At 57.4% G+C, this 13,222-nt stretch overlaps 1 pseudogene; it reads right to left on the bottom strand.

Annotated features, from left to right (window-relative positions):
• Positions 1–7,569, bottom strand: part of LOC127474814 (zinc finger protein 208-like) — a 549,167-nt pseudogene extending 541,598 nt beyond the window's left edge.
• Between the last annotated feature and the right edge of the window lie 5,653 nt (positions 7,570–13,222).

The raw sequence follows: 13,222 nt of genomic DNA, 5'->3' as shown, positions 1-13,222 counted from the left end.
GCTGTTAACGTAACCTCTCAGCTATTTACCAAGTCGTACCGATTATAGAGCCCCACCGGCTCTCCCACAGTGTCAGAGCACCGGAGGGCGTCCCCTCCAAAACCAGAACAGCCCCTAGGCTGAACACCCGCCCTGACCTGGGTAATTGGCGAACTAACCCGTTCGCCTCCCCCTGAAAATTGACTCTCTAGACTGTTTCGAGGGCCCAAGTCAAAATTTTCAGGAATCCGTGCCCCCTATCCCGGGACACAAAACTTTCCCGCAGCTGCTAACTAACCAGATTCGTTCTTTTCTTATCTCACCTCTATGCTCCGTGCTTGTTTTCGTGGGTTCCGTGGAGCTGGACTTCTCAGACCGGCGGGAATTTCTCTCAGATAAAAGCCGGCTTGCTGAGGAATATTCCTGCTGATGAAAATTTCCAATCTGAAGAAGTCCCCGGTCCAGTTCTCCCCGTGCGGGTTCCACCACTGTTGCCGGTGTATTTTGGTTCTGAAAAAAATCTCCGGAGCAGTTAGTAGGGGTGAGATAAGAAAGGGTTTATTTGCCAAGGCAATAGGTGATATAGACGCGCGCACCGGCCGTGCCCGAGAGGTTACATTTTATAGCATTATCCATCCAATCCCAGATGTGTCCACCCTTTGGCCCTTCCTCTGGACCGCCCCGGGTCCTCCCCCTGAGAATTGGGTCTGGGGTCTTTTTGGGACCACCTACTTCATCATCTTCAGCTTCATCAGAGTACAAAGGGTATATTGTCACCTAGTTTTTGACCGTACTCTGTGGTTTAGGCCCTGATACGCTGTTCTCCAAACAGTCTGGGCCTTTACCTTGACAAAAGACTAAACACTGCTACTGGATTCAGGGGTAGGTTGATACAGAAGGCATAGAATGGGGTAAAAGGGTTAGGGAATGTGTAAACAAGGGAAAGGAACAAGGGACAGAGGGGTTTCTGCTTTTAAAACCTACCTATAAAATTTACAAGTCTTATAACTATTAGAAAAATAAAAAACCATTAGGGGCTTAAGGCATCACTATACATATGTATACAAATACACACAAGAAAGTTTGGGGTTCCTGATGAGAGTTCTACTCAGGTAATGAACAGAGGACTGGTTTGATGTGTCACACAACTGTGGGGACCATGAATGTATGTTCTGAGCTTTGCTTTATTGTCCTGGTTTGTAACTGCCTGCCTTCCCTTTGGGGGGAACACAGGCCTCTATTTTGCACAGTCTGTTTTGTTTCACTTGGCAGTGCAGACTAGGGGCAGAAGAGTTTTTGAAGCCAAACAGCTCGATGCAGATTCAGTTCCTTTAGTGGTGTCTAAAACTCAGGAGTTGGACTCCACGGTGCCGGTGGGACCCTCCCAACTCAGCACGGTCCATGATTCCATCAAGTCCATCTGTCAGCCCAGCACTGTCCCAGCAACCCCCAAACCACTAAAGCGTGTCAGCCATGGCCAGATGCAGGCGCCTCTGAAACACCTGCCGGGGTGCTGGCTCCGCCTGGGCAACCCATTGCAGTGCCCGAGCCCCCCCGAAAAACACAGCGAGAAACCTTTGTCCAGGAGCTGACCTGAAGCTCCCCTGCCTCAGCCTCGGGCCACGTCCCCCGCTCCTCCCAGCGCAGGCTCCTTTCCAGCAGCCCCCTCGGCAGAAGGCGGCTCAGGGCTCCCCTCTGCCCCCCCGGCCGGCTCCGCTCCGGCCCCGCTCCCGCCACGGCCCCGCTCGGCTCTGCACGGGGAAGCAACGCGCCCAGCCCCGGCCCGACACCCCCGGGGGCCGCGCACCGGGGGTCCCTGCCCGGGGGTCACTTGCCAGGGGTTGTTCACCGCGGGTCATTCACCGGGGGTCCCTCCGCAGGGGTCACTTACCGGGGCTTCTCCCCCGCGGGTCGCTCACCGGGTGTCACTTAATGGTGGTCGCTCACCGGGGGTCGCTCACCACCGGCAACTCGCCGGGGGCCGCACACGGAGGGGTCCCTCCCCCGGGGCCGCGCACCGGGGGCCACTCGCCGGGGCTCTCTCGCCCGGGGACCACTCGCCGGGGGTCTTGGGGCCGCTGCCCGGGGTCTCTGCCCGGGGGCCGCTCAGCGGCAGCGCTCCCGCTCCCGGCCCCGCCCCGCCCGCTCCCACCCAAACCCCACCAACCGCCCCTCTCGGCCCCGCCCCCGCCCCGCCCAAGCCCCGCCTCGCCCCGCCCACTCCGCCGCCTCCCATTGGCTGCGCACGTTCGGCCCTGGAGCGAGGAGCGCGCGGGGAGCGTTGCCTGGAAACCGGCCAGGGAATCCCGGGAATCCTCGAGGCGCCGGCGCTGCCCCCCCACTCCTGGAGCAGCGGCCGGGCCCGCCCGGGGAGCGGGCACTCAGCGCCCGGCTGCGGCCGCCAAAACGGGCAGGGAAGCAGGCGCGCGGGAGGCGGGCTCCGGGCCCCGGGCAGCGAGGAGCACTTAACTGATATTTGGCTAAAGAGTTCTTTTCTTGTTACCTTCTTTAAAAAATAAAAGCCACAAGCAGAAAGGCGATCTCCTAAAGTCTTGTAACCTTTTAAGTCCACTTGTTGCCACACAACAATAGCATGCCAATATCACATCCAAAGATACAGAATCTTACAGAGATACACACAAATAGATATCTATACATAGGTATGTGTATATATACATATCTATACAAATACACACAAGAAAGTTTGGTGTTCCTGATGACAGTTCTACATGGGTAACAGCGGACTGGTTTGATGTGTCATACAACTGTGGGGACCATGAATGTAAGCTCTGAGCTTTGCTTTATTCTCCCGGTTCCTAACTGCCTGCCTTCCCTTTGGGGGAAACACAGGCCTCTGCTTTGCACGGCCTGTTTTGTTTTACTTGGCAGTGTAGACTAGGGGCAGAAGAGTTTTTGGAGCCAAACAGCTCGATGCAGATTCAGTTCCTTTAGTGGTGCCTAAAACTCAGGAGCTGGACTCCACGGTGCCGGTGGGACCCTCCCAACTCAGCACGTTCCATGATTCCATCAAGTCCATCTGTCAGCCCAGCACTGCCCCAGCAACCCCCAAACCACTAAAGCGTGTCAGCCATGGCCAGATGCAGGCGCCTCTGAAACACCTGCCGGGGTGCTGGCTCCGCCTGGGCAACCCATTGCAGTGCCCGAGCCCCCCCGAAAAACACGGCGAGAAACCTTTGTCCAGGAGCTGACCTGAAGCTCCCCTGCCTCAGCCTCGGGCCACGTCCCCCGCTCCTCCCAGCGCAGGCTCCTTTCCAGCAGCCCCCTCGGCAGAAGGCGGCTCAGGGCTCCCCTCTGCCCCCCCGGCCGGCTCCGCTCCGGCCCCGCTCCCGCCACGGCCCCGCTCGGCTCTGCACGGGGAAGGAACGCGCCCAGCCCCGGCCCGACACCCCCGGGGGCCGCGCACCGGGGGACTGTCCCCGGGGCTCACTCACCGGGGGTCCCTCCTCGGGGGTGACTTACCGGGGCTCCCTCCCCGGGGTCACTTGCCAGGGGTTGTTCACCGCGGGTCATTCACGGGGAGTCCCTCCCCGGGGGTCACTTGCAAGGGGTTGTTCACCGCGGGTCGCTCACCGGGGGTCCCTCCGCAGGGGTCACTTACCGGGGCTTCTCCCCCGCGGGTCGCTCACCGGGTGTCACTTACTGGGCGTCGCTCACCGGGGGTCGCTCACCAGCGGCCACTCGCCGGGGGCCGCACACGGGGGGTCCCTCCCCCGGGGCCGCGCACCGGGGGCCACTCGCCGGGGGTCTCTCCCCCGGGGTCTCTGCCCGGGGGTCGCTCACCGGGGGCCACTCGCCGGGGGCCGCGCACGGGGGGTCCCTCCCCCGGGGCCGCGCACCGGGGGCCACTCGCCGGGGCTCTCTCGCCCGGGGACCACTCGCCGGGGGTCTTGGGGCCGCTGCCCGGGGTCTCTGCCCGGGGGCCGCTCAGCGGCAGCGCTCCCGCTCCCGGCCCCGCCCCGCCCGCTCCCACCCAAACCCCACCAACCGCCCCTCTCGGCCCCGCCCCCGCCCCGCCCAAGCCCCGCCTCGCCCCGCCCACTCCGCCGCCTCCCATTGGCTGCGCACCTTCGGCCCTGGAGCGAGGAGCGCGCGGGGAGCGTTGCCTGGAAACCGGCCAGGGAATCCCGGGAATCCTCGAGGCGCCGGCGCTGCCCCCCCACTCCTGGAGCAGCGGCCGGGCCCGCCCGGGGAGCGGGCACTCAGCGCCCGGCTGCGGCCGCCAAAACGGGCAGGGAAGCAGGCGCGCGGGAGGCGGGCTCCGGGCCCCGGGCAGCGAGGAGCCCTAAAAAGAACAAAAGTGTTGGAAGAGAGGGAACTCATCGCACCGTCACAGAACAGGCTGAGGTGGAAGGGACCCACGAGGAGCGTCGAGTCCAAGCCTTTGCCCGGCACAGCACCGACCCCACGAGTCACACCGTGTGCCTGAACTCTGCCAGATCACAGTCCAGCATCAGCTTCATGTGCCGTGAGGCCCCACGTGTGTGTTTGCTCCCCGTGTCTAGTGGGAGAGATGACACTCCCTTAGAGTGGAATAAAGATTATCCTAGACTGGAACTGGCAGCTGTGACAAACTGTATCCCGAGAGCATTTAACTGGTAGCAGTTTTCCCTGGGCTCTAGCTTGCTATTTATTATAGTTATTTGCAGACAGGAAAGGGGAGAGAATTAAAAAATCTCTTTTTCCTTGCCCTCTCCACAACAAGTTTGAGGACATGTGGGTGTTGAAACATAGCTTAACAAACAGTCCAGCCTTGAGAGAGCGGGGAGAGCACAGGGGGGCTCAGTTTAACCGTTTGTCTGGTTTTCTTCCTTTCTGAGGAGGATTTATTTTTCTTAGGTGGGAAATTGCCAAAAATAGACAGCAAAATCAGACTGCAGTTCAGAGATCACACTCTCATCTCCGTGGAACCAGATCAAGAGAATGCTGTGGGTACAGTGAAGCCACCCCTGTACATTTGGGGTGGGCTGGGGAGTGCATGTGAGGCATGTGAGTTGTTGCTCTCCTGTGCAAAAGGTCTATAAGGGTCATGCAGTTACACTGAGCTGGATCCTGCATCCCATTAGGGTTTGTTAGGATACTGTGGGGTTGTTTGTTGAGTGATATGGCACATTCCAACCTTATGTAACAGTTCGTTTGGATACACGTCCGGAATAAAGACAAGTGCCAGAAATACTCAAACACACAAAATATCTTTTATTACAGTGAGAATAATAATAATAATAATAAACTTAGCAAGAGGAATTAAAAACTAAAAAAAAAGGATACAAAATAACTATCTTATCGGGTGGCATTAAAGAAATACTACGAACAGCATTTAATACAGTATTAACTAGTGAAAAGGGATACCAAAAAAGGATCTTAACACAATATTATGGATAACACGATATTGGTTAGTAAAAAGGGAAACTAAAGGAAAAATAGTATAAGCATAAAAGGGGAATTAAAGGAACACTAAAAGGATATTAAAAAGTTTGTTCTCTCAGTTGCTTCCTGTCAATAAACTGTGCTTACCCACACAGACAGGCCAGGGCTGCCAGGATCTGCAGCAGCTGGTCGGTGCCCGTGCTTAGCGGGCGTCCCCATGGAACAACACAGTCTCCACGGCAGGATGAGGATCGCTCACCCCAGCAGTCCTGACACCCCATTTTATCAGCTCCACATTACACCACGTAGGGTCAGTACCCAGTATAAGGTGATGCCTGAGTGGCAGCCAAACCCCGCCTGTTCATCACCTGATAGCAACAGTCTGTGCATGCCCTGCTGTAGGGCAAGGGGCCAGCGACCCCTGCCCACAGAATCTGCCTCCCATCATCATCTTTCTCACCCCTATGTATGACCTCTATCACTGTGTTTCAAGGGTAGATGTATCTATCTTGCAATATGTAGCAAAACCAAGGAAGAACTCAGCTCTGATAATAGGGGATATCAGGCTGACTTGCTAAAAAGCACAATGGACCTTACAATTAGCTTGTGCCATGAAGTTACATTGTACCATACTCTAGCTGGTTTCACATCCTGATATGATTCCATTCTCACGCCTCTATGCTCCATTGATCATCTAATTCAAAAGTACCCCCGTTAAAATTTGCATTAAAAATCATTCAAAATTTTAATTCATCTTCAAACACCGAAATAGATTTGAAATGAGGTTAATGAGAATAGTGGGGGGGAAAAAAACACCCGAACCCAAAACCAAAACAACCCCAAAACTGTTTATTTTTCCATTGTATTTTAAACAAGGAAGGTTTGTAGAGCAGCAGAAAACAGGACACGTGGGCAGGTGTGAAAGTCAGACTGGGGCTTGTTGCACTGGTTCCAGTGCTCTTTGCTTCAGTGTAACTGGTCATTTTGAGATGAGACTGGGGAAACTGGGCTGCCAGGGCAAAGACCACTGGCTGGCCCCACTGGTTTTTGCTGGGCAGTGGGTAATTTCTGCCTCACTTGTCAGAACCAGCCCACGGTTATCAGGGAATGGGGTAGTGGTGAATTTGGCTTTCAGACTAAACTGAGGTTAAACTTACACATATTCAAAAGAATAAACTGATGTTGGAGTGCAGATACTCAAAATCCTGAAGACCTTTTGAAACCTTTTTTGTGTGTCAGTCCTATGGCCAAAGCTCTTCCCGCAGTCGGGGCACTGGTGGGGCTTCCCTTACTGGTGGGTCCGTTGGTGTTTGGTCAACTTAGAGCTCTGAGTGAAGCTCTTCCCACACTCCCCACACTTGTAGGGCCTCTCCCCGGTGTGGATGCGCTGGTGCCTGACGAGGTTGGAGTTCTGGTTGAAGCCCTTCCCGCAGTCGGTGCAGCGGAAGGGCCTCTCATCCGTGTGCGTCCGCTGGTGCTTCAGGAGATGTGAGCTGGTCTGAAACCTCTTCCCACATTCCGAGCACTTGTAGGGCCGTTCTCCAGTGTGGATGCGCTGGTGGATGCAGAGGGTGGAGCTGTCCCTGAAGCTCTTCCCACATTCCCCACATGTGTGGGGCCATTTCCCAGTGTGGATGGCCTGGTGTCGGATCAGGCTGGATCTCTGCCTGAAGCTCTTCCGACATTCCCTACACATGTAGGGACGTTCCCCAGTGTGGATGTGCTGGTGGGTGAGGAGGGTGGTGCTCCTCCTGAAGCTCTTCCCACATTCCAAGCACCTGAAGGGCTTGTCACTGCTGGGAGGCTGCTCAGGGACCACCAGGTCAGAGCTCCCCCTCAAGCTCCGGCCGCCTTCCCGGCACAGGCTGGCTCTTTCCTCCTCAGAGCACCCTGGGCTGGCTTTGGAGCCCCTCCTGCGGGGGGATCTCCGGCCCTTTTCCTCCCCGCTGCCTTCCTGCGCCGGGGAGCCCTTCAAAACGGCCTCTCCCACCAGGGTCTCACGGGGGGATTTGTCCTCTGGGCTCTCCGTCCTCAGCTCGGGGCCTGGGGCAGGAAGCAAGAAGGACAGGCAGGGGATTTGCCTCCGGCCCACAGGGAAGGCCAAGGACATCCCCCCAACTCCGGCCCCGGCAGGACGGCGGCGCCAGCGGGGTTGTCCTGCAGCCGGGGCCATGCTGGGCTGACAGAGCCAGCACAACACCCGCCCAAAGGGACACTGACTTCCTCCTCACCTGCCTGGGGGGCCCAAGGCATCTTCCTCTTCCTCGCAGCCTCCTCCTCCATCCGCCCAAGCTTTGGGAAGGACAAATCCTGATGGGGACAAAACAAGGGCTGAGCGCGTTGGCTTGGGGGTTCCTCCTGCCCAAGTCCATCTCTAGAACTCACCGGGCATCCTGTGTCCATAAAAACCTCCCAAACACCAAGATTCAGCTCAGAAAAAGCCAAACCACCAGGATTCAGGCAAACAACCTCTCAGAAATAGCAAGATGAAGCCCCCCCCCCCCCCCGACTGCAAAAAGTTGAGATTCAGGAAAAAAATACTCAAGAATATGAAAATCCTGTCTAAAAAAGTGCTCCCAAGCCTTCCCCCATTGTGGTCTGGCCCCTCTGTGGTTCAGAGGGTCTCCCCTGTCTGGGATGCTGGGGGTCCCACTTTTGGATGCTGGGACTGTTGGGGGTCCCAAGGGTCCGTTCTCCTCTGACTCTCACCTTCAGGGTGCCACGTTCCCAGACACTCCCCCTCTCCAGGTTCCCCACTCTGTTGTCCCAGGGATCCCAGGGGTCCCTGCTGTCCAGGTTTACCCTTCTCTGCCCCCCCCCCCCCATTTCTGGACTTTGCCTTTCCAAGGATACCAGGGATCCCCACTGTCTTACTGTGCTGCTCTGAACCAGCAGAGCAGCTGGAGAACAGATGGTGGTAAAGTGTAGTCAGTGCCAACTGTTTTAAGGTTCTTTGGCCCAAAGAAATGTGTGTGCCCTGAGAATAGGGCTGACACGTGAGAGGCTGCTCCAGGGCTCTGCAAGAGGCCTCGTGCTCTGCTCGGCCCCAGCACTGGCTGGTACCAACACCCCCGGCTGCCCCCGGCCCTGGGCAGCTCTGCTGCCACAGGCTGTGCCCTCACCGTGGCCCTGCAATGGCCCTGCCTGTCCCTCACCCGTGGCCCTGCCCGTGGCCCTGTCCCTTGGCTCTCTCTCTGCCAGCTCAGTGTGGGGCACACGGGCTGGGGGTCCCTCCCAAGCCCCCCGGGCAGCCGGCGTTGGCTGGGGGGATGTGAGGGCTGGGCCTGCTCAGCACAGCCCCGGCCTCGTGCCCAGCGCCTCTTTCCTGCCCCACACAAGAGCTTCCCGGCCCCCCCAGGGCTCCCCTGCTGCTGCCTCTGCTCCTGGCCCTGCCTTTGCTGCTCCCTTGGCTGGGGCAGCGGCTGCAGGGGGGGATGGCAGCAGCTTCAGCTCCACGGCACTTCCTGGGGGGAGCTCAGCCCGGGGGGACGGGCAGGGACCTGATGGGGATGGACAGGGGCCCAGCAGGGACAGCCAGGGCCTGCAGGGGAAGGCACAGGGACAACCTGGCCCCCCACACTGCCACGGCTGTCTCTGCTCCTCCTTGCAGGCTCCGTGGCCAGGCACAGTTTGTGTTCCTGGGTGCCCACCATCTCAGCACTTGGAGACGCTCAAATCAGCGCCCGCAGCTCTGCAGCAAAGCCCCAGCTCACCTGGCACACAGGGGATGGACACAGCACCTGCTCGGGGATGGGCACTCACAGCTTTGTTCCTTCCCCACCACGGGGCTCTCCTTCCTCAGCAGCACCTCTGCCTTGCACTTATTCTCAGCCTCACCTCAGGGACAGCTCTGGGCTCACCTCCGCGCCACTTCTCAGCCTCACCTCAGGGCCTGGGCTCAAGGACAGGAACCTGCAGGGAGGGGACATCAGGTGCAAGCTGAGGGCTGCCTGCTTGCACTGGCCTCTGGGCTTCTTTCTCCTTCTACAACCAGCCCACAACTTAGCCTGCTTTTCTAACACCACACATTTACAGACTGACCTTGGAGATAGATATGGACAGACATCTCTATCACCCTGGGGATGGAGCCTCAAGCATGTGCTGCCACAGGAATGGCAATCACAGAATCACAGAATCAGCCACGTTGGAAAAGACCTCCGAGATCATCAAGTCCAACCCTGGATCCAACCCCGCTGTGCTTCCCAGACCATGGCACTGAGGCCACATCCACTCTCACCTTCAACACCTCCAGGGACGCTGACTCCACCCCCTCCCTGCCCAGCCCATTCCAAGGCCTGATGACTCTCTTGGCAAAAAATTGCTTCCTATTATCCAACCTAAACCTCCCCTGGCACAGGTCCAGACCCAGCCCTCTTGTCCTACTGCTGCTTCCTGGCAGAACAGCCCCACCCCCACCTGGCTCCAACCTCCTGGCAGGGACTTGCAGAGAGTCAGGAGGTCTCCCCTGAGCCTCCTCTTCTCCAGCCTCAACACCCCCAGCTCCCTCAGCCTCTCCTCACACCACTTGTGCTCCACTCCCTTCCCCAGCCTTGCTGCTCTTCTCTGCTCCTGCTCCAGCCCCTCCAGGGCCTTCCTCAGCTCAGGGGCCAGAGCTGGACACAGCACTCCAGGGGTGGCCTCACCAGTGCTCACTCCAGCCCAACAATCCCTTCCCTGCTCCTGCTGACACACTCTTCCTCACACAGGACACCAGCCATTGGCCCTCTTGGCCACCTGGCCACACTCTGCCTCCTCTTCAGCTCCCTGTCCATCCCCACTCCCAGCTCCCTTTCTGCCTGCCTGCTCTCCAGACACTCTGGCCCCAGCCCGGGGGGCTGACGGGGCTTCTTGTGGCCAAAGGGCAGGACCCGGCCCTTGGCCTGCTGGAACCTCATCCCCTTGCAATCAGCCCATGGATCCAGCTGGGCCAGGTCCCTCTGCAGAGCCCTCCTGCCTTCCAGCACATCAACACACCCCCAGCTTGGGGTCACCTGCACATTTGCTGATGAAATGCCTGGTTCTGCAGCAGCTGCAGATGCTCAAGGGGGAGCAGGACCAAGTCAGGGGCCTGGGGGGGCCTGGGGGGCTTTGAGGTCCAGGAGGAGCTGGGGAGGGGCTTTGGGGATTGGGGGTATAAACCAGCACAGACCAGTACAGACCAGTACCTCCTCACTGCTCCCCAGATCTCTCCTGGAGCTGGGTCACCTTGTCCTGGGACATCTGAGCCCCCCCCAGTGCCCCCAGTACAGCCCACTGTGCTCCTGTCCCAGGGTGCAAGGTGATCCCTCTTAGAGGGGGGTTGGAAGGGATTTGAGGTGGGGACTTGGGGAGATTTGGGGGGATCGGGGGGGGGGGGTTGGATGGGGATTTGGGGGGTTTTGAGGGGCTTTGTGTGAATTTGGGGGAGTTAAAAGGGTCTTGGGGGCATTGGGGGGTCAAAAGTATCTGGGCGGAAGGAGATTAAAGGAAAAAAAGGGGAGTTGGGGGACATTTGAGGGGGTTAATGGGGCCTAGAAGGGGAGAGGAGGGCCTGCACCAAGAGCAGGTGAGTCCTGAGATCCCCCTCGTGTCCCCAAGACCCTTTCGGTGTCCCCAGTTCCCCCCTTGGCATCCCCAATTCCACTGTCCCCAAACCCCATCCCTGGTGTCCCCAACCCTCCATCTCACTCCAGGAGCCCCCCCGGACCCTCTGACCAAAAACACTCCTCCCCCCCTCACAGAAAGGTCAAGGACATCTGGGGACATGTTGGGGACAGTTGGGAGGCTTTGGGGGGCACTGGGGGATTACTGGGGGATACTGGGACACACTGGGGGGAACCAGGGGGCACTGGGAGGGACTGGGGGGTTACTGGGGGATTACCAGGACACACAGGGGGACACTGGGAGGTTACTGGGCCATACTGGGGGTTACTGGGTGCTCACTGTAGGATCACTGGGCCTTACTGGGGGGCAGTGGGAAGTCACTGGGACACACTGGCTGGTCACTGAGAGGGTTACTGGGCTATACTGAGGGTCACTGGGATATACTGGAGCACTGGGATCCCCTTACCCAGATGTGGTACATCCCCCTCCCCAGATTTTTGGGGGCACCAACAGGACCCCTCCCCTGGGAGCTGGGGGACCCCCTGAACCCCACAGCTGGGCTTTAGGGGACCCCCGGGCCCCCTTCCCTCTGGGGTCTCTGTGTGCTGAGTTTTGGGGGTCTCTGAGGCTCAGGGGGGGAATTGGGATCCTCTTTCCCTGAGGTCAGTCCACTGACACAGAGACCCCATAAAATTTCCTCAAAACCCCTGAAATCCCCTCAGAAATCCACCTCTGGACCCATCAAAACCTCCTTAAAGACCCCACAAATACCCTCAGAGACCTCATCCCCCTCCAGGACCCCCTAAACCCTCTCAGTGACCTGCAAAACCCACTTGGGACCCCCCAGGTCCTTTCAGGGACCCCAAAAACCCCCTCAGGGACCCTCAAAACCGTCTGTGACTTCTGAAATCCCTCTAGAAACCCAGAAAACTCCTTCAAAGACACCCCCTGCAAGCCCCCCAGGACCTCCCAATTCCCTCGGAGACTCCAAAACTCCCTCAGGGATTCCCAAACCCCTTCAGGGACCTTCAACCACCTCCCTAAGTCCCCTCAGGAAACCAAATCCCCTCAGAGACCCTCAAAAACCTCCTCAGGGACCCCTAAAAGCCCCCAAGGGACCCCAAAACCACAGAACAGCAGAAAAGCTTTCTGTAAAGGAAGAGAGCAGAAAATCTGAGGAGGAAAAATTGAAGCAAAGCAATAAAATCATCCTGGCCCTTGCAGTTTTTCCTTCACCTTTTTCTCACTTTTCCTTTTTTTAGGGTTATTTTTTTCGTTGGGTGGTTCTGATTTTTTTTTCCGAGGGACTTTCTCGGCAATCGAATCGAACATCCGGGTTCTTGGGAGGCCCCCGGGCCCCGCGGTCCCTGAGACGGTTCCAAGGCCCTGCGCTCTGCCTCTCGGGAACCCCCGAACCTCCGCGCTAAACCCTCCCGAGCCCTCCAGCCTTTCCCCCCACAGCCGCGCTCCCCGCAGCCCCCGAGGGGATCCCCAGACCCCGCTCTCCCGCACCCCCCGCCAGCTCTCACAGACAAAGGCAGGACCCGCCGCCATCACCGATTCCCGGAAGTCAACACGGCGCTCTGCGCGCGCACCGCATTCAAGGAGCACCGCCGCAGCCAATCAGTGCGCGGCCACGCCCCCGAACGCCATCGCCGCGCCTGCGCTTTGCGCGGGGCACCATGGGAGTTGTAGTCCTTGCGGCGGATCAGAGCGGCCATTTGCACGTGAGTGGAGTGAGGATAATACTTTTTTGGTTTTATTGTTTTTCTGTCTTTTTTTCCCTTCTCTTTTCTCTTTCTTTTTTCCTTTCCGTTTTTCTTTCTACTTCCTTTTTTCTCCCTTTTTTCTTTCTCTTTTTCTTTTTTTCTCTTTTTTCTTTCTTTTTTATTATTTGTCTCATTTTTTTCATGTTTTTTCTGTCTTTTTTTCTCTTTTTTCTCCTTTTTCTCTTTTTCCTCCCTTTTTTTCTTCGTATGGCCTTTTTGTCTTTTTTTTTACGTCATTTTTCTTTTTTTTTACATTGTTTTCTATCAGTTGTATTTTCAAGGAAGATTTAAACACAGACCAAAACAATCTCCAGGTACAAATCCCATGACAAGAGATAATCTGCCATTGTTCCAGGTCCAAGAGGATTCCCAAGATCACAAACACTGAGATTTGAAGGGTGCCCACACAAAAAACAGCTTTCCCTGCTTTTTCCACTGGTAAAGCAAGTGTGGAAGGGGCACTTGGCCCCAGGCAAGATGCTTTTACAGCCACTTTAAGCAACACA

The sequence above is a fragment of the Manacus candei genome, unplaced genomic scaffold, assembly GCF_025592945.1.
Source record: "Manacus candei isolate 608988 ecotype Guabito, Panama unplaced genomic scaffold, ASM2559294v1 h1tg000045l, whole genome shotgun sequence".
In the NCBI taxonomy this organism is placed as follows: Eukaryota; Metazoa; Chordata; class Aves; order Passeriformes; family Pipridae; genus Manacus; species Manacus candei.
Note: the sequence above shows the minus strand (reverse complement) of the source record. Positions and strands in the feature narration are given on the sequence as shown.